Source organism: Chrysochloris asiatica, unplaced genomic scaffold (assembly GCF_000296735.1).
Source record: "Chrysochloris asiatica unplaced genomic scaffold, ChrAsi1.0 scaffold00064, whole genome shotgun sequence".
Lineage (NCBI taxonomy): Eukaryota > Metazoa > Chordata > Mammalia > Afrosoricida > Chrysochloridae > Chrysochloris > Chrysochloris asiatica.
In genome coordinates, this window is record NW_006408582.1 from 11,261,526 (window position 1) to 11,286,386 (window position 24,861).

A 24,861-nucleotide genomic window follows, 5' to 3' on the forward strand; every position below is an offset into this window, starting at 1 on the left:
CAGGATTCAGAAGAAGATGTAGAATGAGGGATATCATTGCTTACATCAGATGCATCTTGGATGAAAGTAGAGAATATCAGAAAGGTGTTTACTTGTGCTTTACTGACTATGCAAAGTTTTTTGATTATTGGATCCTAACAAACTATGGACAACATTGCAAAGAATGAGTATTCCAGATTACTTCATTGTGCTGGTTAGGAACCCTCACATAAAACAAGAATCAGTTATTCTAACAGAACATGGGGATACTGAATGGTTTTAAATCAGGAAAGGTGTGCACCTTTCAATCTCAGGCATGGAACTGAATTCATCCCATGGTTCAATTTTCAAGTGCCACTGAGTCAGTTCCAACTCATAGTGACTCTGAATCGCATTTCCAAGCAACTGCTGGTAGGTTTGAACTGCTGACCTTGAGGTTTGTAGTCCAGTGCTGGTCCTACAATGCCACATCAAGAGTCCTAAAGTGACCAGTAATACTAAGGAGGTACTGACACCTTAGAACAATCCATCATGTGAGATCAAAAGGGCAATATTTTCTCAAGGACAAAGCTCAGAAGGCAGGAAAGGCTAGGAAAGAAGGAGGAATGGAAATGGGAAGCACAAGGAGGAAGTGGGTTGACTGATATTACATTGTGGGGATTAGAATCAATGACATGAAACAAAATGTGTATGAATTATTGGATGGAAAATTGATTTGCTCAGTATACCTTCACCCAAGTCACTAAAAAGATTAAAAACAAAAAAAAAATTTTTTTCTGTATTGTTATAAGGCAACAGTCTCTATAAAGCTGTCGTGTTTCAGACTATCCTTTCCATTCCAAAATAGCCTTTGTTGAGGCAAGACCATCACTAACTTCCTCAGGGATGGAATCTAGAGCTGTTGAGTTTTTCCCCAAGACACTGGGCTGGGTTAGCTTGAAAGTGGAGTCCTGCTTTATACTGTACCCAGGGCTGGAAGCCAGGGTTCCTCTTTGTCTATTCCAGAGTCACTTGCATGGCTTTCCTTTTGCTTCTTTTATCCCTTGACTTGTTGCAGACAGAACTGTTGCAATGACCTTGAGTCTGTATGGCATTCTGCTCTTCATTTATAAAACTGTAACCCCTCCCTGACCTACCTCCCAGCCCTTAGATGGTCAGTTCTTCTATTGGTAGTGGCCTGTAACAGAGGCTGGTTCTGCAATAGCCCTGCTGGGACTTGCTCAACCATTATCTATCCCTCCTCTAGATACTAGTCAATCTGTCCACTTTCCCTTCCCCCATTGTTGTTGTTTCTGCTAAGTGCCATTGAGTTGTTTTGACTCATGATGACCCTACATAGGATTTCCAAGGAGCAACTGGTGGGTTTGAACTGCTGACCTTAAGGTTAGCAGTCTGGTGCTTATCCTACAGTGCCACACCAGGGTCCCATTGTTATTGTTAAGTATTGTCGAGTCAATTCAGACACTGTATTGGGTTTCTGAGGATCAGCTGGTGGGTTTGATCTCACAATATGTGGTTTGAAGTTCAGTGCTGATCCTACAGAGCTACACTAGAGATCCACATTAGTGTCCCATTCAGTTCACTCAGCAATATACCTGACTCACCAGTAGCCAGTGGGTACAAATTCTGACAAGCACCAAGGAAAGCTTGATTCTGAGGCACAGTTTTTTTCTGGGCAGAATATCTTTATGTGTTGCCTGCTGTAACAGATTGTTATTGTTGTTAAGTGCTGTTGAGTCGGTTCCAACTCATAGTGAGCATGTATAGGGTTTTGAGGAGTGACTGGTGGGTTTGAACCATCGACCTTTCAGTGAGCAGTGCCACACCAGGACTCCAACCTTAAAGTCTGTAGGGAGAAACCAGAAGAACAAGGTACAAATTAAAGGGTAATTGTGACAATTGTTATTTTCCGCAGGTTACCTAGCAAGGGGACTGATAAGAAATTTTGTTGCAGGTGTTAGAAAAAAAGGGATGAAGAAAATAGTGTATTAAAGTCAGAGAGAGAAGAATGTTACATACATATCTGTTGTTGTTGTTAGGTGCTATGGAATCAGTTCTGACTTGTAACAACTTTGTGCAAAACAGAATGAAATATCACCTGGTCCTACGCCATCTTCACAAATGTTGTTTGAGGGCATTGTTGCAGCCACGGTGTCAGTTCCTCTCATTGAGGGTTTAATAAAGTTTTATTTTTCAAAATGTACAGTTGATTGGACCTGTTCATGCATCTTCACCAGCAGCTGGGCATCCCTTCCCTTTGTGTTTCTGGTGTAAATTACTTGAGCTTTGTGTTTTGAAACCAGCTTGCTAAGTCCTTTACGAAGCAGCTCCTAAAGCGCTGTCCTGGCCAGGGAACCGTGAATCTTCAGTCTCTCAGAGACAACAGCTGGTGTTATAAGTTTATAGTCGGGAACTTCCTTACAGAGCTTGTCATAATACATGGCTTTGTTAAACAAGACCAGGTTATTAAGCTTGTCCCCAGCTTTCCCTTTGGACCACTTCTTCTTTTTGGCCTTGCCCTCAGATTTATTCACTGGGTCATTGTCTTTCTTGGCCAACTTTCTGGCATCTTTCTTCTTCTTGTTGTCCTTGGGAGGCATCACGAACCTCAGAGAGGAGCTACAACTGCAGCTTAGCTAAGATGTCGGACAAAAAAGCGAGTCTTCCTCTTTTTCACTGATTCTCTACTTTATCAAAGTATGATTTACTTCTCCAAGGATTAGTCCCTCCTGATAACATGCCCAAAGTATGTGAGATGAAGTGTCACCATCCTTGCTTCTAAGGCGTATTCTGTTGTACTTCTTCCAGCACAGACTTTGAGTTCTTCTATCCACCCACAGTACATTCAGTATTCTTTGCCAGCACCATAATTCAAAGATATCCATTCTTCTTTGGTCTTCCTTACTCATTGTACAGCTTTCACACGTATGTGGTATATGAGGTGATTGAAAATGCTATGGCTTGAGTCAGGTGCACCTTAGTTCTCAAGGTAACCTTTTTTATTTTAACACTTTAAAAAGCTCTTTTACATAGATTTGCCCAATGCAACAATTCATTTGATTTCTTTTTATTTATTTATTTATTTTGTGGCTTCAATTGTTTCTTTCATTTGATTTCTTAACTGCAGCCTCCCTGGGCCTTGATTATGAATCTAAATAAGATGAAATCCTTGATAATTTTAGTCTTTTCTGTGTTAATCATGATATTGTTTATTAGTCCAGTTGTTAGGATTTTGGTCATTTTTATGTTGAGATATAATCCATATTGAGGGCTATGGTTTTTTATCTAAAAAATCCTCTGAGAAATTGACTGATTTTTAACTGTTATTTAAAAATTATATTATAATTAAAATCATGACTACACAGAAAATAAGTCTGGCTAGTTGAAAACCAAAAAATTCTGACTTGACAATTCATGTTTATCATCAAAGTTGTTAACGTTGTTAGATATTATTGAGTCAGCCCTGATTCCTAGGGGTTCCCATATACAAAGGGATTAGACTGTTGTGACCCATAGGGCTTTCCTTGACTGTGATTTTTGGATGTAGGTTGCCAGGTCTTTTTTCATCATCTGTCTGTTCTTCTGAAACCCATTCAGCATTATAGCAACAAGCAAGCCTCCACTGACAGACAGGCAATGCTGTTGTGACTGAGGTGCATTAGCAAACAATTGAACCCTGGGTTTCCACATTTGTTGTTGATAAGTGCCATTGAGTCAGTTCTGATTCATAGTGACCCTGTATAGGGTTTCTAAGGAGTGGCTGGTGGGTTTGAACCACGAACCTTTCGGTTAGCAGTCCAGTCAATAGTTCTACCACTGAAACACCACTGTCTCTGGTAATCAAAGTAGACGGCCATCAATGCATCCACTGTGGCCAGCTCCCTGCCTGCCGCACCATTCTTTTTATACCTCTGGGTTTAGACCCTAAGGAGCCCTGGTTAGGCACTGGACTGTTAACCACAAGGTTGCTGGCTTAAATCCAGCAGCCATTCACTGGGAGGAAGATGAGACTGTCTGCTACCATAGAGATTTAACGTCTCAGAAACTCTGTAGACGGTTGCTGTGAGTCAGAATGAACTTGATGGCAGTAGATTGGTTTTGGTTTTGGTTGGGTGTAGACCCTTCATCTAATCAGTGGCTAAATTGTATGGCTGTGCTTAAAACAATGTTTGTTAGTCTTTGCCAGATACAGGGAAGCCCATCTACAAAGTTGGCAATTAGCTTCTTTTTAATATTTTGCTTGGGAAGAAAAGTATTTTAATCATGTTTGACTATAGGATTCTCTGCATATGCTTGTTGTTGTTGTTGCTAAGTGGTGTGGAGTTGACTCATAGCGACCCTGTACAGGGTTTCCGAGGCTGTAAATCTTCACAGGAGCAGAGAGCCTCATCTTTCTCCCATGGAACAGCAGGTAGTTTCGAATTGCTGACCTTGCGGTCCACAGCCCGATTCGTAACCACTATGCTACCAGAAGTCCTTGAATATGCTTAGTTCAGATGAAATCAGCCTAATGTGGTAAGGCCCAAGTAGTTTTAATTAGTTTGTGTGAAAACGTAGTTGTTTCATGCTGGGTTTTTTTGTTTTGTTTTGTGTCGGCTTATCTCTGAGAGAAAGAGCAATATATCTTTTTTCACTTTTTTCAATTATGTCAGTTTCCTGACTACTCAACTCTCAGAACAACATTATCTCCTGCTTACTTATGAATTCAGTAGAAGAAAGTAGATGGCGTGACCACTCGGTGTTGTAAAACTCTCAAAATTAAGAGTGTTGAAATTCGATATAGCCGCAAATGAGGCCCTGTGGTGCTAGAAAGTTCTGAATATTCTCCTGAAATTGCTCCCAAAATGTCTGTTTTCTGGAATCCACTGATGCCCATTTGTTCCTGACACAATTAGTATGGAAGAGACCCTTGGGTTTCCCCTTGATGGAGCACAATGGGTTGTGAATAAATTACTTCTCAAAAACTTGGCTAACTTGCTCATTCTAGAAGCAATCTGTAATAATTTTAAAGTTGCTTGGCCTTTTTGTGATTTAAGTTTGTCCTTGAAACACTATTGAAAAGTCTGCATGACCCTCATAAAGCCTCAGGAACAAGAATGACAAAAATTGCTTGTGGATTCTTTTGCATTTATATTTTAATTCATTCCGAATCAAGTTCATATTCAGTTTTGTTTACTTGATGGTTGTTTTTATGCTCTTTTCTAAATGATTCTTCTGGTTTAGAATTTAATTTCCATTCCAACAATTGGAGGCGATATACTAATGAGGACTCTTGTTTGCAAATAGAAAGCATCTCTGGTTAGTTAAAGTAAAAATAAACGTTAAAAGGGTATATAAAAATGACCATGTTCAATAGACTCCTGTCAACTTGGATTGAGACCTGGTTGGCCAGCAGTATAGTGAGACCTGGGGACTCCTGAGCCCATGGACAGCCCATAGCCACAGAGGACTAGAGTAGAGAATGAAGTGTCCAGCTGATATGAAGTGAGGGGAGATGCACAAGAACACCCATACTTGCATATAGTACCCATATGACCTGGCTTCAATGGCTGGATGATGAGAACTTGACAAGAGGAAGAGAGAAGAGGAAAAAAAAGAATAATCCACTACAATTTGATGAACTTGACCTATACTTATGGATGTAGAAGCTCAAAAGAGGGAAGAAATCTTTACAGTGAGGATCATTCCCACCCCTTCAGTACACAGGGTTGACAGGGATGGGCAACTTGGACAATGACTACCCAAAATGGGGGGGGGAGGGCACAAAGGCACAAAGTGATAGACTTACAAACTTTCAAGAGGAAGCCTAGTTTCAGAGGGTGTGGGGGAAGGTAGAATCTCCACTGAGTGGTTTTCAACTTGTCTAGATGGGACTGGTGAAATGAGATGAGGTAAGACTTTTGTGGTTCAATAGTGAATAATTGCTATCGGGACTGATTGTAAGTGTTGCAAATGTAAAGGTAGATGTTTTGGACCAAAAGGAGGGGAATGGTTGATCTTGCAGTCCAGGAGCAGAGGACCATCAAGGGAGTAGAGTGGAGTGTGGGACCCTATCCAGAGAGGCAGCGAAGCCAGAGATGGAGGCAGAGACAATGACATGGAGAGATGGAGCAGCTGAGGACTTTGGACTCAGGGAGGGAGAGGGGCTGTTTGCTGATGGCTGGGGGACAGGCTTGTGGGGTGCACCCTTTGGTTGTTTGAATGGTTTTATATTTCTGAGTTCTTCAGTGTACATCCAAAAACAACAACAACAACAACAACAACAACAAAAACAAACAAACCACAAAACAAAACAAAAACTCCCTGAGGGAATGGAAGCAAATGTTGTTGAATGATGATGCATCGAAGGGATTGTAATCATTGCAATGAAACAAAATCCGATAGGATGAATGTAAAGCTGATGTTCTCCCATGTAAACTATCACTCAATTCACACTAAAAAAAAAAAAGAGTATAGCTCACAGGAATGATAGGGAGGGCTGCAGAAAACAGGAATCATATACTAGCTAATGGAGACCAGGAGGTCAGAAGCCCAGACTATGGCCCCGGGTGAGCCTGGCTGGGGAGCCTCTGCCATTCTGTTGAGATTGGGCCTTGGGCCAGCACTGCTTCAGTCAAGAGAAGCTAACTGCCATTTTGAAAGTACTGCTGACACCATCAGCAGAGATATCCCTTCAAAACCTAGAGGGAGAATCTGGTTGAGTAAAACTTAGTGAAACGCCCAAGCTATAGCTGCCATGTCCTAAAGAGCATTGTCTGAAATTTGGGTTTTCATGGGTCCTAGTGTGGTGCTGTGAAAACCCAAATTTCAGACAATGCTCCTTAGGACATGACAGCTATAGGTTGGGCATTTCACTAAGTTTTACTCAACCAGATGCTCCCTCCAGGTTTTCAAGGGATAACTCTGCTGATGGTTTTTCATGGGTCCCCTTGTGGTGCTGTAAGGAGCTCTGGTAGCATAGTGGTTACGAATCGGGCTGTGAACCTTAAGGTCTGCAGTTTGAAACAACCAGCTGCTCCGTGGGAGAAAGATGAGCCTTTCTGTTCCCACAAAGATTTACAGTTTCAAAAACCCTGTACAGGGTCGCTATGGGTCGGAACCGACTCGACGGCACTTAACAACAACAACAACAATGTGGTGCTGTAGAATAAGCACTGGACTGCTAACAGAAAGGTTGGTGTTTTAAATCCACCAGCTGTTCCTCCGAAACCCTGTACAGAGTTGCTATGAGTTGGAATCGACTCAGTGGCACTTAACAACAGGAACAAACAACATGGTGAGATGGGTCTTAACCATCAAGGGTCATGCAATGACACATTTCTCAACAAAAGAAAGAGGGTTCAGATGATGAGAAGCTATACACACACACAAACAAACACACACGACAAATGTCTATATGAGCGACATTTTGTTGTTGTTAGGTGCTAATGAGTCAGCTCTGACTCCCCATGCAAAACAGAATGAAACACTGACAAGCCTTAAGCCATCCTCACAATTGTTGCAATATCTGAGCCCATTGTTGCTGCCACTATGTCATCTTACTGGGGAGGTCTTCCTTTTTTTCACTGATCCTTTACTTTACCAAAAATGAAGTATTTCTCCAGAGATTGGTCTCTCCTGACAGCATGTCTAAAGTACAAGAGGCAAAGTCTCACCATCCTGGCTTCTAAGGACCATTGTGGCTATACTGCTTCCAGGACAGGTTTGTTTGTTCTGGAATATGAACAGAATATGATGCAGCATATAAGTGATAGGGGAAACAGAATGACAACAAGAATTAAGCTGGAGCTAGGTCTTCAGTTCTGACAGGGGACATGGAGAAGGCAGGTAGCTCAGAATATCCCCTTGTACAAGTATTTACAAAATGGGCTTGTCTTTTAGAAAAACAGGGTACACCAATATTTTTGTAAGCTCTAAATGCTGTTTTTTAAATTTTACATATAAGCACTGGATTGCAAGTTTGGCTTGAACCACAAGGTTGGTGGTTTAAATCCACCAGCCACTCTTCAGAAACCCTATACAGGGTTGCAATGAGTCTGACCCTACTCAACAGCACTTAACAATAACAACAACATAAAAATTAGCATAGCGCACTTGCAACATTACCTGGGAGGTGGGTGTAGTTGGCAAACAAATGTACGTATGTACCATTTACAAATACGTAGATGTCATATTTTGAAGGACAAGATATATGTGTATTGTCATTTTACTGTGCCTCCTTTTGAACTGTCTTTGATCATTTTATGGTTTTTGTTCTTATTACATACTCTTTCCCCTGAGCTATTATGAGCAATCTAGATGGCTGGAACTGCAAGGTTGGCAGTTCAAACTCAGCAGTCACTCCTCGGAAACCCTACACAGGGTCGCTACGAGTCGGATCCAACTTGAGGGCACTTAATAACAACAACAACAGATGGCATTTAAAATGCATTCCTGTCAGGATGGCTGCTAATGATGGTTTTAAAAAAATTAAAAAGATGTCATGATTGCTAAGATTTTTATGCTGAGTAAAACATAAAAATCTATGGACTTTTCTCTGTTTCATGACCTCTCCAACTCCAAGAAGTAACTGTGCATACTTAGATACATTATAGTGCTATAGTAAGAGCTCTGGTAGCGTAGTAGTTATGAGTTGGACTGCAAACCTTAAGGTCAGCAGTTCAAAACTACCAATTGTTTCATGGGAGAAGGAGGAGGCTTTCTGCTCCTATAAAGATACACAGCCAAGGACATCCTATGCAGGGTCGCTATGAGTCGGAACCGACTCCACAACACATAACCACTACCACCACCACCATAAAGCAAAGTACTGAGAATAGCTGGGAGGACCCGAGCCCAGACACACATCGTTTCTCATCAAATCCAAAAAATCATGACATTATAAGATGTGGAATTTTAAGTTTGAAGTAACTTTCTTTCCATAGAAGTGAAATATTTAAATAACAGGCACAGTTTGGTGAATCGAAGTAAAAGTAACTAGGCTCAGGAGTCTTGGACTGTCTTTTTCTTTTTCTAATTTGAGCAAATATTTACCATCTGTTTTTCAATTTTTAGTCACAAAAGTGAGCTCTTTTTGAAAGAATGAATGTGGGTGTATCATGGGGTTTTATATACTTCAATGTTCTTTGAAACAAAGGGTTGCTATAGAAAGGTTTGTGCATTTATGAAACAGAGGGTTGAACCAGAAATAGCATTATGTCTGATATTCTAATATAGTAACTGAAATGACATATTTTCCCTGAATATATTCAGTGTTATAAAAATCGTATATTTAGTTTCCTAGCCTGAAATAATTTTACATTATCATCACTGACAAGGACATAAGAAAGCAGAGGCCAAACATAGATTTATATACAAATTGTCTTGCATGCTAGTTTTTAAAAAAATATCATGATACTAAAATTGAAAACTAAAGCTGGGCAGCCTAATTGTAAACATTAGAAGGTGTGTTGGCCATTATCCTTTGTGATTCTTCTCTTCAGTATTTACAATACCCCACTACCCTTGAGTTGCTTCTGACGACTATTCAAATCAATTACCTGGAGTAGAGTCTTGACTCCCGTGATGACTCCACTGGGTACCTATGTGAGAGAAGGTGTTTGTGCTGGTTGCTGACTTAGTGTCTCTTGGCTCCAAACCCACCCTTTGGTGCTCTACTCTGTGATGTTAGGGCTGGGGTTGTGCAAAAGAGATGCCCTGGGCTCCGTTAGGTTCTGGCATCCTGTCACATGGTAACATGTTGCCAAGTGGAGCTCTGATGGGAGACAGGACTTTTGTTTCTAGCTCCTGTTAACATCCCTCAGTAGCACATGCCAGCCCTCTAGTTCCTGCAGTACTTCCAGAAACCACTCTGTGGTGTTCACTCTTCAGGGGTCAATGCAGCAGTTACGCAGTGTCCCTCTCAGAAACCTAATGCCAGCTCTGCAGAAATCCTTTCTCTGAACTTCTGAGTTCTGGTACTACTGCTTTTCACTTCGGTTTCCTCAGCTCTTGGGATAGTAGCTGCTTCTTGCACTTGCTAGTGTCTGAGTCACCTCAACTTTCCAATACCAGTGCAAACACTTCCCTGTATTAAAACCCCTATACATGAAAAAGCTTAGTCTGAAAGCCCTGCTGAAACTGTTCAGCATCAGACTAAAGCTAAAGTCTCATGGACAGATTGGATGGTGGTACATTGGCCAGGAATGGAACCTGGACCTCTAACATAGAAAGTGAGAATTCTACTACCAAAGCTTCCTTAGCTTCTAGACTAAGACAGACAAGGAAGAAAGACCTGGTGAACTTCTTCCAAAATTTAGTCAATGAAAACTGTAGAGATCACAGAAGTCTGATCCTTAACAGATCACGGGGATGCACAGGACTAGACAACATTTTGTTCCCTTGTGTATGGGGCTGCCATGAATTGAGTTGGGGGCCAGCTAAATGACAGCTAACAACAACAATTTTAAAAATCCACTAGCTGCTTTGAGGTAGAAATCTAGTGTGGCTTCTGCACTCCTGACTGGATTCCAAGAACTATGTTGTTGTTAAGTTCTGTTGAGTCAGTTTTGACTCATTGCAACCCTGTATAGGATTTCCAAGGAGGAGCTGGTGGGTTTGAATGGCCAACCTTGTGGTTAGCAGTTTGGCACTTATCCTCTATCACCACACCAGGACTCCTCTAACAATGATAGTACTGTTACATTCAAAACCAGTTTATCTGGGGGATGTAGCTGCTTCTTGCAGGTGATAATGTTTGAGTTATCCCAACTTTCCAATAGCCATGTAAACAGTTCCTTATATTAAATCCCCTTTACACAGCACTGCTATGATTTTAGCACATATTATAAACAATAAAAGTAAGATAATTTTCCTGCACTAATTGATAGATTAGGAGAGTAAGGCATAATTGCAGAGATGGATACACGTTTTCTACCAATAATGGGAAATAAGGCTTCTAGTACATTCTGTTCCATTTGGCAGTGAAGCCTGGAGTTTACAATTTAGAACCTATTCAAATCAATTCAACAATTTTCATGGGCCGCTCATTTAAATGATGAACCAAGAGAAACACAACAGTATAAACTTAAAATCATATGATTGTTTCTATGTCTTCTAAGGACCTTTTGCTTTTATTATTGGAGATGGAGCACAATTCTTCACATTTGTGCTTTAGGTAGTAGACTGGAGAGAGAAGAGAACAAGGGTCATGCCAGCTTTCTTTAAGAATTTTGTTGTTGTTAAGTACCATTGAGTCAGTTCCAACTCAAATTACCCTGCATAGGGTTTCCAAAGAGTGGCTGGTGAGCTTAAACTGCTGACCTTGCTGTTCAAACTGACTTTGCATACAATCTAGAAATTGCATAAATCACTTCCTCTTATATCTCATATGCCCGAACTTAGTCATATAGTCACGTCTAGCTGCAAGTGAAGCTGGAAAATGTAGTTTTAAATTCAGGAAGCCATGTATCCAGTTAAAAATTGGGGTGTCTCTGAGACCAGAAGAACTAGATGGTGCCAGGCTACAACTATCAACTGTTCTGAAAGGAATCATGCTAGAAAATCCCAGATAGAGTGGGGGAAAATGTGGAGCAAAACTCAAAATTATAAAAAAGACTGGGCTTACCAGTTGGAAAGAGACTGGGGAAACCGAAGACTATGGCCCTCACCACATTTCAGGTCTGGAATGGAACTCACCCTTAGGGTCCAATTTTGTTGTTGTTAAGTGCCATTGAGTCAGTTCCTACTCATAATGACCCTGCATAGAGTTTCCGAAGAGTGGCTGGTGAGCTTGAATTGCAGATCTTGCTATTCAAACTGACTTTGCATACAATCTAGAAACTGTATACATCACTTCCTCTTAGTCACATAGTCACGTCTAGCTGCAAGGGGAGATAACTTATAGGGGAACAACAACTCTAGTGAAGTATGCTTACCATGGAATGGTCAACCATTCAAGATCAAAAGGGCAACATTTACCTGGGAACAAGATTCAGTGGGTTTGGGAAGAAAAGTAGGATGGAAATAGGAACCACAGGGAGGAAGTGAGATAACTGTTGTTACATGAAGGGGAGGGATTGCAATCATTGAGATGAAACAAAGTGTGATTTGTTAGATGTAAAACTGATGATCTGCTCTGTAAACCGTCACTCAATTCACAATAAGTAAAAAGTTTTAAAAAGAAAAAAAAAGAGGTACTATCTTTTTTTTTTTTTTTGCAGATAAGTAGAGGCTGTCAGGATAACAAATCAGTTTCACAGGACTCTATCGTAGCTATGTGATATAATGGGCATGATTAAGGGTGTGCATTTCTTGAGGACATAACTCTCTGAAACCTAGAACAGTACTAGGTAAACACCCTGGAACTCAATAACCAGTTTGCTGGTATCTTAAATTAATGACTGGATCTAACACAGAGTAGTTACAGAAGTGTGTCCTCAATAAATAGGCATTTATTGATTCTTTAAGGACCAGCAACTGAAAAGAAAGTCTGGTTGACCACAGTACCACAAAGGATTCTAGCTCCTATGAAACACTCAATCAGTCACAGAGATGAATGACCTCAGTCATTGGATTCAGGTGCTGTTTTATAAAACCAGTCCAGGTGGATCAATGGCAGTGGGTTTAGTTTGGTTTTGGCTTAGCTACCAGGATCGGGCAGTGTTTTGTTCAGCTGTGCATAAGGTCGCTATGAGTCAGTACCGATGGCACCTAACAACAACAACAACCTCCCTAAGTGCTGGTATACAATAGTGAATAGAAACAAATCTTGGCCCTCATGAATTTACATTCTAATAGTGGAGACAGGAGGCAGATAGCAGATGGATAAACACAAATGGGTTTTCACTGGTTAATTTTTTGAAAGTAGATCACTAGATGATTTTTCTTCCAAGGATCCTATGGTGAAATTGAATCTCCAACTTTTAAGTTAATTAGCTGAGTCTGTTAACTCTTTGTACCAGCAAGGGACTTTAGAAGAGTAGGTTGTTGTTATTGTTAAGCGCCATCAAATTGGTAGGTAGGAACCTGAAAATGAAGGTCTCTGTAGACTAAGACAAGTCTTGGACTTTATTGTGTAGATTAGAGGAAACTATGTATCTGGGTAGTACAGACAGTTAACACACGTGTCTGCTAACTGAAGGCTGAAGGTTCAAGTCTACTTAGAGGTACCTCAGAAGAAACGTTTGGTGACCTACTTCCAGAACAATCACCTATTGAAAACCCTATGGAGCACAGTTCTACTCTGACACACGGGGGTCACCACAAGTCGTGTTGACTTGGTGACAATTGGTATAGAAGGGTCTTAAGCTGGGAATGCTGTGATAAGGACTGTGTTTTCATTAGATCACTTTGTGATGATATGTAGACTACAAGGAGATAAGAGTAGAGGCAAGGAAATCCATAAGGAAATGTGAGAGCTGGAAGGATATGAAGCTGGGGTCAAAGATCAAAGCTAGAGTCTAAGATTTATGAGCCTTGCTTCTGACTCTGGGCAAAGCACCATGCTGGGAGTTGCAGGAACATAAGACCTTGTACCCCCACAAAAAATGGTCACTTAACAGAGGCGTAAGATACAAACAAATTCAAAATGAATACCAGCAAGTGTCATCAAATTAGAGATAGCCTGATATAGAAACACAGAGGAAAAAGGCAACCCTTAAGACTTTATGGTGGTCTTGTCATAGGTCTCCGTGCTGAAGAGTGATCCTGGGGTGATACAGGCAAAACTTGGGTCTCTTGCAATTAGTCTGTCAAGGTTTCATGGTTAAATAATTTGGGCAAACTCCATTTAAATTTCTTTAGATTATTGCAAAGTCCTTAACATATTAAAAACTCATAAAAATAAATGAAAAGCAAAAACCAAACTCACTGCCATCAAGCCAATTTTGACTCATAGCGACCCTGTACAGGGTTTCCAAAGCTGTAATCTTTATGGGAGTAGAAAGCCTCATCTCTGTCTTGTAGAGCAGCTAGTGGGTTTGAACTACCAACCTTATGGTTAGATGCCAGTGCTTATCCTATAGTATCACCAGGGCACCTTTTATTAAAGGCTCTGCAGATTCCTAAAGTAAAGCCTAATCTCTTCTAGCGTGTTCCTAAAATTTATGTATGTACAAAAATATCCTCCGGTCCCTAACACACTCCCTCATACCCACCTGTTCTTAGGTGCCATAGGTTGATTTAGACTCATATCTACTCCATGTGACTGAGCAGAACTACCCCATACCTTAAGGTTTTCTAGGCTAGGATTTTTTTTTTTATAATGTTTTATTGTGAATTATGTGATAGTTTACATGGGAGAACATTGGTTTTACATTCATTCTGTCATATATCATCTCATTGCCATGGTTACAATCCCCTCCATGCAATCCTTCCCCTGTGCCTCCCAGTTCTTCAGCACCCAGTCGCTCTCCCTCTCTGGATCTAAAGTCTCCAGCTGCTCCATTGCTCCACGTCATCATCTCTGCCTCCATTTCAGACATCAATGCTTCTCTGGGTAGGGTCCCGTTCTCTGCTCTTCTCCCTTGATGGTCCTAGGGACCTCCGCTCCTAGACTGAAAAGTTAATCACTCCCCTCCTTACTATAAAACGTCTACCTTTACATTTCCAACCCTCACAATCAGTCCTGATAACAATTATTCACTATTGTATCACAAGAGACCCATCTGCATTTCATTACATCAGCCCCGCCTAGTCAGATTAAATACTACTCACTGGAGATTCTACCTTCCTCCAGGCCCTCTGGATCCAGGTTCCCTCTTGAAAGCTTGTAAGCCAGTCACTTCTTGCCTTTGTTAGGCTAGGATTTTATGCGAGCAGACATATCTATGATTTTCTTGTAGAAGAATAAAGTTTGGGGCAAACACTGGTCTAATCTAGCTCCATCATCTGAGGAAGGAATCTGAGATCAGAAGAATTAAGGATTTGGGGGTAGAGAGTGCCAGGACACCAGGCTTTCAGTCCAGTGTTCTTACTCTGTGCCTTGTTCTCCTCAACTAAAAAGAGTTTTCAGTGAGAACCTGAGTGCACTGAGCACTGAGCAAGGCATTGTGGAATACACAGCTCACTTGTATACAGAGAATCTGTCAGCTTTAGACTACACCCAAACAAGACAAAATATATAAAACCCCACCATATCCATGGGTTATAAACACATGCTGAGAATGAATGGCCACTCTAGTTCATGGGGAGGGAACATAAGCAAGATGTGAACAAGGAATTGCAACAAGCTGGGGTCAGAAATTCAGCCCCCAGGGTGGGTCAGCCATCAGAGATCAAACCCAAACAGAGGCATGGAAAACATAACTCAGTTTAAGAGACTGTTGTTGATGTTGCTTTTAAGTGCTGTTGAGTCGGTTCTGACCCATAGTGACCCTGAACAGGGTTTCTGAGGCTGTAAATCTTTACGGGAGCAGAAAGCCTCATCTTTCTCCCAATGAGCAGCTGGTAGTTTCGAACTGCTGACCTTGCGGTTCGCAGCCCGATTCGTAACCACTACGCTACCAGAGCTCTGGTAGGGAGGAAAAAGTTCCAGTTTTGGGGGAGTGGCTTGGATCACTTGGCTTTGATTTTAATATCAAAAGCAAAGTGTAGGAAAGTGTGGCAGAAAAGAGTGGAAATCATGCACATTCTCTGGGATATGGAGATTGCAAAGATGGAGCAAGTAAATAGGCTTTAATCAGTAACCTATGGCAGGTAGAGAGTTCCTTCCTTCAAGTGTGCGTACCTGCACAGGAAGTAGAGGAGGAAAAATCCCACACATTCACTTCTAATAACAGGCAGAACACAGCAGGCTCTTGCTCTTACAGAAATACATGGCAGTCTGTGAAGGGCTGGCTATCCAACGAGATGCATGGCTTGGCACTAGAGTCCTTGGATGTATATCAGAGTAATAGTCCTCCTCACACAGACAGCAATAACAATAAAGGTAGTGAACATTGATAATTAAGACTAGAGTGGTAAGATCAGGTATATTCCAGTTTGCTGGCAATGTTTCTCATACCTTAATAACTGCAATAACTAATTAGATGTGGCTTTCCTGCTGTTTTAATAACAGGGTATTATTCATTTACAAAAGATCATTTCATTCCGGCTTCTAGTTTCTCTTTAAATCATCTAAATTAGCTGTTGTCAGAGTCATCTTTCTGAACAGAGCCCTGATCCTATTCCTTGCCTACTCAAAAAAACAAAACAAAAACCCTGTGATGAATGTTCCCCCTCTTCTTAATGAATGAAATCCAAGCTTCATAGGGCGGCATTCGAGGACACCTGTGATTTAGTTCCAGCCCTCCTCTCAACGCCCTGCTTTTAGTCCTTTCATTAATCCTGTGCTCAGAAATGATGTTAAAAATATTTAACAGCCAGTCAAACCTGAGCATCAATCAATCAAAATCAATGTGGCTACGGCAGCAGAGTAGAGATAATTCTTCAGCTACTGGATAGTGGGGATGCACAGGTAGCCCAGTGAGCAGTAGGGATGGTAATGTGGACATCCCAGAGGCTTGTTACAAGCTTGTTGTTGTTGTTAAATGCTGTTGAGTGGATTCTGACTCATAGAGAATCTGTATAGGGTTTCTGAGGACTGACTAGTAAGATTGAACTGTTAGCCTTGTAGTTAGCATTCTAGTGCGCATCCTACAGTGCCACACCAGTTGTCCTTTTAACAACTTGTTGTTAAGTGCAATGAGGATTCCGACTCATAGTGACCCTGTATAGGGTTTTGAGGAGAGGGTGGTGAGTTTGAATTGTGGACCTTTTGGTCCAGTGCTTATCTTACAGCGCCACACCAGGACTCCTTTTTACAAGAGTATTTACCATTTTAGCAGCTTGTGTAAGGGCATCCTGGTGGTGTGGCGCTGTAGGATAAGCATTGCACTGCTAATTGCAAGGTCACTATGAGTCCGAACTGATTCAACAGCATGTAATAACAGTCTAAGAAGCTCTGATAGGACAATGGCTGAGTGCTTGGCTGCTAACAGAAAGGTCGGCAGTGCAAATCCAGGTAGTGGCTCTCTAAGATAAATACCTGGAACCTGCTTCTGTAAAGATTACTGCCAAGACAATCATATGGGACAACTCTACTGTTGCATGGGCTACAATGAGTCAGAATTGACTCGATGGCACTTGTATAGTTCTCCTGTATGTGCTAGCTAAACATCAGCCTGGCCTATCTGTGTTTGGACCTTCCATTTTTTTTCTTTATTCCTTGCAATATGCTACAAGCATATTCTTTACACTTCTCCCTTGGTGTATGCATTTACCCCATTCCAAATTAAATTTATCATTGCATTTCTAAGTCCTACAAGTCATTCAAGTTCTAATTTGGACATAAGCATTTCCACCAACGCTTTCCCTAATCCATTTGGCCAAAAGTAAAGTTTCCTTCCTCTGAGCTGCCAAAATACTTCATCTGCCCCTCTCCTATGTTCTCATCCACAAAGACCAGCCAGATTCTCACCAAACCCTTTGCTTATTCTTCCTGGGTAGATAGAAAAACTACACTTCCCAATATACACTAGAGGTTTGCCGTGTGACTAAGTTCTAGCCAATAAACTGTGAGCAGAAATGATGTGTACCATTCCTTGTTAAATGCCATTCCTAGGTCTGGCTCATAAATCCTTCCATGTGATCCTCTGCTCTGTTCCCCAGAATGATGCCAGCTGGATAGTGATGATCCAGTATGGACTAGGAGGCTGTAGGAAATTTCAGAGCCTTTTCCTATATGCAAGTGAATGAGCCTAAATCACTATGTAGATAACTGCCCACTGAACACCTGCTTTGAAATGTTAGAAGAGTGGGAAGGACACTACTATAATGTGTTGTTGTTGTTAAGTGCTATTGAGTCAGTTACCATTCATAGCTACCCTGTATAGGGTTTCTGAGGAGTGGCTGGTGAGTTTGAACCACCAACCTTGTGGTTCAAACTGACCTTGTGGTCCAGTGCATTATCCCACAACGCCATACCAGGTATTGTTGTTGGTGTTATGTGCTGTGGAGTCGGTTCTGACTCATAGTGACCCTGCACAGGTTTTCTGAGGCTGTAAATCTTTACGGGAGAGAAAGCCTCATCTTTCTCCCCCGGAACAGCTGGTAGTTTCGAACTGCTGACCCTGAGGTTAGCAGCCTGATTTGTAACCACTATGCTACCAGAGCTCCTTATATACCAAGAATACCTTCTATTATTTTCAAAGTTGATTTATAGTTGTTTATGGAGTACTATTGTTTCATCTCCTTGAATTTTTTTTAACTTAAAGTCCATCTTAAATTCAATTTTTCTTAAATAAAATACTTCCAAAATAGTTTTCAACTGCATACTTTTATATAAAAAATATACAAAATAATGTAGCAGACACTAATGTATCCATATGTTCTTTGGATCCTTTTGAAGTACCATTACTGTACAGATACAGTTAGTCTTCATTTCATATTCCATTCTTCTCTTTTTCTTTTCAGAGGTGAATATTAATCTTATGTTGGTGAAATAATTTCAAATTTGCATTCTCCATTTTCACTCCCAAGTGTCTCAAAAGTGGCAAATGTTCTAAAAATGCTTTATAAATGAAGCATTTTGGTTGGGTTGTTTTACTGCTGACAATTGACTTACATCTAATGCCCTTTATGATCAATTTCATGCATTTCTAGGATCATTTGCTACTATCCATTCAATAGTCCTGGTGTGGTGCTGTAGGATAAGCACTAGACTGCTAACAAGGTAGGCGGTCAACCACCAATTGCTTCTTGGAAACCCTATGCAGGGTCGTTATGAGTCGAAACTGACTACACAGCACTTGACAACAACAAAGCTACAATAGCTAAGGAACTCTGGTGGAGTAGTCGTTAAGTGCGCTGTAGGAAAATGATGTGGCAGTCTGCTTTGGTAAAGATCTACAGTTATGGAAACCCTATGGACTTATCCTACACTGTCCTATAGGGACACTGTGAGTCAGAACTGAGTCAATGTCAATGTCAATGGAATTTTTGGGTTGATTGTTTATTTTTTGGTTTATATATTAGTTTGCCTCCATGAAATGCAATGGAACAAAATAATCCACACTAGATTGTAAACAAAAGCTGCTGTCTGCCCCGGTAACAAGGCCACCTCAACTACTAGATCACAGCTTGATTTTGCAGGTGAGGTAAATTTGTTTTCTTCAAAATGCAAAAAGAACGGCGTTCTCTAGAATCACATTTTATTTTTCATTGTTGATGAAACAGTTCTGATTAATTTTATTTTAATGTAAATTCTCATAAATGCTCATGTTGTATTGTAGTTTGTTTTTAGACACACAAATGCAATCACCTTTAAAACAATGCTTTCATTAGTGTTGAGTCATAGATATGTGTAAATAAGTCCTGGTGTGACGCTAGACCATAAGGTCGCATTGAACTGCAAGGTTGGTGGTTCAAACTCACCAGACGTTCTTCAGAAATCCTATACAGGGTCGCTATGAGTCAGAACTGACTCGATGGCACTTAACAACAACAACAGCAACAAAGCTTCACTTTTACTGTAGTCTTTGAATATAAGGATGTGTCACCATCTAGAACAGTGTTTGTCCAAATTCGCTGCATATTCAGATCATCTGGGGAACTTAAAAATATCCAGATCCCCAAGCTGTAACCTCTGAATCTAAATTAAATCAGAATCTCTGGGTCTGGGACATGGGCATCGATAATTTAAAAAACTTTCCATTTGACACTTGCAACCAAGTTTGAGGAAAAATGATTTATAATTCTTAGTTTTCAAATATTCTTTGTGTTTCTCCAGAAAATTCATCAAGTATGAGAATAAAGTTGCTACTTTTATATCAGGTAATCAGTGCTTAGATAAATTTCAAATGAACCAGAATATTATCCTGTTTTGACCCGTCATTCACCATGGCAACTGTTTTATCCCTAAGTATAAATAGGATTTTGTACTCCACAGCCTCTTGTCTAGTAAATTGCTTGGTAACCTTCTTAGTGAATAATAAGATTGCAAATAAAATCTTTATTATTATGATTATTAGAAATTACTCATTATAACACTGGTTATTTTATTTTCAGTTGGTGCTAAGACATTAAATTCATTTAAAATCTAATAACAGAACTACTTGATATTCATTTAATTTCCTTCTAGAGGGAAAAGTTCTCATTAATATTTATTTTCTGGAGACCATCTTGTCTATCTCATTAAGTGACATTTTAGTGAATGTAAAAAAAAAAAAGAAGAAGAAAATCATCTTTCTATACACAGAGGCAACAATGGCTACATTAGGGAACGCTTCATTTTCTCTTTGCTACTTAACACATTTTTGGCAAATACGTATTCTATAAAAGTAACAGTGACCTAAAGGAGGCCTGAATTTGGGGAATATGTTCCAGGACTGAGCAGAAGGGGAAGGTGAGAAGATGATGTCATCTAAAGATGAAGTTAAAGTAGAGCATATGTTATGTTTTAATTCTTTGCCTAGTGGTGTTGTTGATAAGTGCATTTGAGTCGTTCTGACTCATAACTACTTCATATAGGGTTTCCAAGGAGTGGCTGGAGGGTTTGAACTGTTGACCTTGAGTTTAGCACTCCAGTACTTATCCTACAGTGCCACACCAGGACTTCTTCCAGTAGTAGGGATTAATTCCTGCCCATCCAGACATATTCCCATCAAGGTTGCATGTTGCACAGTTCCAAGAAGTCATTGCCATTCACATTGACATCTGAGTGACAAATGTCTCCTGAAAGTCTCTGTTTGTTCTTCTTGATCAGTTCACACATACGTGTGTAAAAAAAAAAGTTGCATTTGGTATGACTGGCTCATCTGGTCTCGAACTATACATTGGTTTAATTCTGGTTCTTGTAGAAAGATGTTTTAGTACCAGGATTAAGAAGGAGAATTAGAAAGTGAATGAAATTCACATAATTCCAATTGAGGGACCTTTAGTACATTCACAGTGTTGTGTAACTTTTACCACTATTTACTTCTAGAGGGCTTTCTTTACTCCAGAAGTAAACCTAATAAACTATGAACAGTCTCTTCCCGTTTCCCCCTCTCCTCAACCCTGGGCCATCACTCTGCTTTCTGTCTCTATCGATTTGCTTACTTTGGATATTTTATATAAATGGAATCGTGTAATATGTGGCCTTTTGTGTCTGGCTTCTCTAACTTGGCATGATGTTTTCTAGCCCATGAATGTTGTAGCATGTATCAGGACTTTATTGTCTCTTATAGCCCACTGAATGGCTATATCACATTTGTTTATCCATTCATCGGTTAATGAATATTTGGGTCATTTCTACTTTTTGGTTATTGTGAATTGTGTTACTATGAAAATTAATGTGTGAGTTTTTGTCTGAAAAGTGTTTTCTGTTTGTTTGGTTCTATACCTAAGAGTGAATTGTTGGATCATATGGTATTTCTATATTTAATTTATTGCAGAATAATCTGTTTCCCACAGTGGCTGCAGTATTTTAGATTCCCACCAGCAAAGTTGGATCATACAGCATTTCTATACTTAATTTATTGCAGAATCGTTTGACTCTTTCCCACAGTGGCTGCACCATTTTAGATTCCCTCCAGCAATACATGAAGATTCCTGTTTTCTCACATCCTCATCAACATTTGTTTCTTTCCTTTCTTTCTTTTTAGTTGTAGTCATCATGTTGGTGTAAAGTGGTATTTAACTGTAGTTTTGACTTGCATTTTCCTAGTAACTAGCGACGTTGAACCTAACAACAATAATAATGATTTATTATATATTCTTTGCTATATATTCTTTGGAGAAATGTCTGTTCAAGTCCTTTGTTCATTTTTAAATTGAGTTATTTTTCTTTTTGTTGTAGAGTTATAGAGTTATTTATATATTCTGGAAACTAAAATGTTATCAGATATTTAAATATTTTCACCATTCTGTGAGTTGTCTTTTCACTTTCTTGATAGTATCCTTTTGTGATCAAAATTCCAATTTATCTTTTTTTTTTTTTTTCTTTTTCTTTTGCTGCTTGTCTTTTTAGTGGCTCAGAAACCATTGCCAAATGCAAGCTCATGAAGACTTAATGCTATGAAGTGCAGTTCAATTTTCTCTTTTCCTAAGTAGTTATCTGGATTTCCTAATAACAGTTTGTTAAAAATTCCCTCTTCATTCAATATTAGACAAAAAAAATAAATAAATAAATAAAAAAATCAGTGTAATCTACTACATAAGGAAAGTAAAAACAAACGAACAAAATAATCATATCGATTGATGCAGAAAAGGCATTTGACAAAATCCAACATCCATTCTTGATAAAGGCTCAACAAAATAGAAACAGAAGAGAAATTCCTCAATAAAATTAAGAGCATATATACAAATCCAACAACCATGATTACTCTCAATGGAGAGAAGCTGGCAGCATTCCCTTTGTGAACAGGAACCAGATAAGGATGCCCTTTATCACTTCTCCTATTCAATATTGTATTGGAAGTTTTAGCCAGAGCCATAAGCAAGATCAGCACTGGACTGTGAACCATAAGATCAGCAGTTCAAACCCACCAGCTGCTCCTTGGAAACCCTATACAGGGTTACAATGAATCAGAACCAACTCAACGATACTTAACAACAACAACAGAAGCAAGAAAGGGAAATTAAAGGCATCCAAATTGGCAAAGGAGAAGTAAAACTCTATTTACAGATGATATGATCCTATACATTAAAATCCCAAGGACTCAACAAGAAAACCATAGAAACTCATTTAAAGATTAAGCAAAGTGACAGAATACAAGATCAATATTAAAAAATCAATTGGATTCCTCTATACTAATAAAGACAGATCAGAAAAGGAAATTAGGAAAACAATACCATTTTACAATAGCCTTCCCAAAGACGAGATACTTAGGAATAAATCTAACCAGAGAAACAAAAGACCTATACAAAGAAAACTACAAAACACTGCTACATGAAACCAAAAGAGACTTATAAAAATGGAAGAATACACTATGCTCATGGATAGGAAGACTTAACATTGTGAAAATATCAACACTACCCCAAGCAATCTGTAGATATAATGCAATCCCAATTCAGCTCCCAATATCATACTTTAAAGAGATGGAAAAATTGATCACTAACTTTATATGGAAAGGAAAGAGACCTCAGACAAGCAAAGCAATGCCTAAGAACAAAATTGGATGTCTCTTGATCTATGATCTCAAAATCTGATATTCAACCACAGTGATCAAAACATCCTGGTACCAGTACGATGAAAGATACATAGATCAATGGAACAGAATTGAGAACCCAAAAGAGAAACCATCCACTTACAGTCAGCTGATCTTTGACAAAGTGCCCAAACACATCAAATGGGGAAGAGATGGTGTCTTCAACAAAAGGTGCTGGTAAAACTGGAAATCCATTTGCAGAAGAATTAAACAAGGCCCATATGCCACACCATACACAAAAGCAAACACAACATGGATTAAACATGTAAATGTAAAATTTAGAACTATAAAGATCATCGATGAAAAAATGGAGTCAAACTTAGCATAACTACAGTTAAATAATATTCAATATTGAAAATACCATGATTTGGGTCAGGCACACCTCAGTCCTCAAACTTTACTCTTGAACACTTTAAGGAGATCTTTTGCAGCAGATTGTCCTAACGTCATTTGATTTCTTGACTGCTGTTTCCATAAGTGTTGATGGTTGATCTGAGCAAAGGAAGTCTTTGACAACTTCAATCTTTTGTCCATTTATACTAATGTTATTTATCGGTCCAGTTGTGAGGATTTTTGTTTTCTTTACATTGAGGTGCAACCCATACAGAAGGCTGTGGGCTTTGATCTTCATCGGTAAGTATTTTAAGTCCTCTTCACTTTTAGGAAGCAAGATTGTATCATCTGCATATCATCACAGGTTGCTTATGAATCTTCTTCTAATTCTGATATCACATTCTTCTTCATATGACCAAGCTTCTCAGATTATTCACTCAGAGTACAGATTGAATAAGTATGGTGAAAGAATATAATCCTGGCACACACATTTCCCATTTTTAAATCATTCAGTGTTCCCTTGTTCTGTTCGAATGACTGTCTTTTGGTCTATGTACAGATTCCTCATGAGCAAAATTAAGTGTCCTGGAAAATTAATTTTTGGCAATATTGTCCATAACTTGTTATGATCCACACAATCAAGAGCCTTGGTATAGTTAATAAAGCACATCTACACATCTTTCTGTTATTCTGTTATTCAGCCAAGATTCATCTGACATCAGCAATATCGCTTGTTCCATGTCCCTGTCTGAATCTGGCCTGAGCCTCTGACAGCTACTTATCAATGTACTGCAGCTGCCATTTTTAAATGATCTTTAGCAAAATATTACTTGCATGTGATATTAATGATATTTTCAGATGATTTCTGCATTCCATTGGGTCACCTCTCTTTGGAATGGGAATAAATGGTATAAATGAGTGAGTGCCTCCAGTGCTTCATCAGTTTCTTGAAAGATATCAATTTGTATTCCTTCAATTTCTGGAGTCTTGTTCTTTGCCAGTGCCTTCAGTGTGCCTTGGACTTCTTCCTTCAGTACCATAACTCTTGAGCATATGCTACCTCCTGAAATGGCTGAACACTGACCATTTCTTTTTGGTATTTCTTTTTGACATCTTCTTTTGATGCTTTCTTCATCATTCAATATTTTGCCCATGTTGTTGTTGTTGTTAAGTCCTGTCGGTCAGTTCTGACCAATGGTGACCCTGTATAGGGTTTCTGAGGAGTGACTGGTGAGCATGAACCGCCAACCTTGCAGTTCAAGCTGACTTTGTTGTCCAGCACATTAATCTACAGCGCTATACTCGGATTCCATTTTGCCCATGTTGTTGTTGTTATGTGCTGTGGAGTCGGTTCTGACTCATAGAGACCCTATACAGGGTTTCTGAGGCTGGAAATATTTAC

At 39.6% G+C, this 24,861-nt stretch overlaps 1 pseudogene; it reads right to left on the reverse strand.

The window, feature by feature from the left end:
- Positions 1 to 2,199: 2,199 nt before the first annotated feature.
- On the reverse strand, positions 2,200 to 2,579 carry LOC102841989 (annotated as a pseudogene).
- Between the last annotated feature and the right edge of the window lie 22,282 nt (positions 2,580 to 24,861).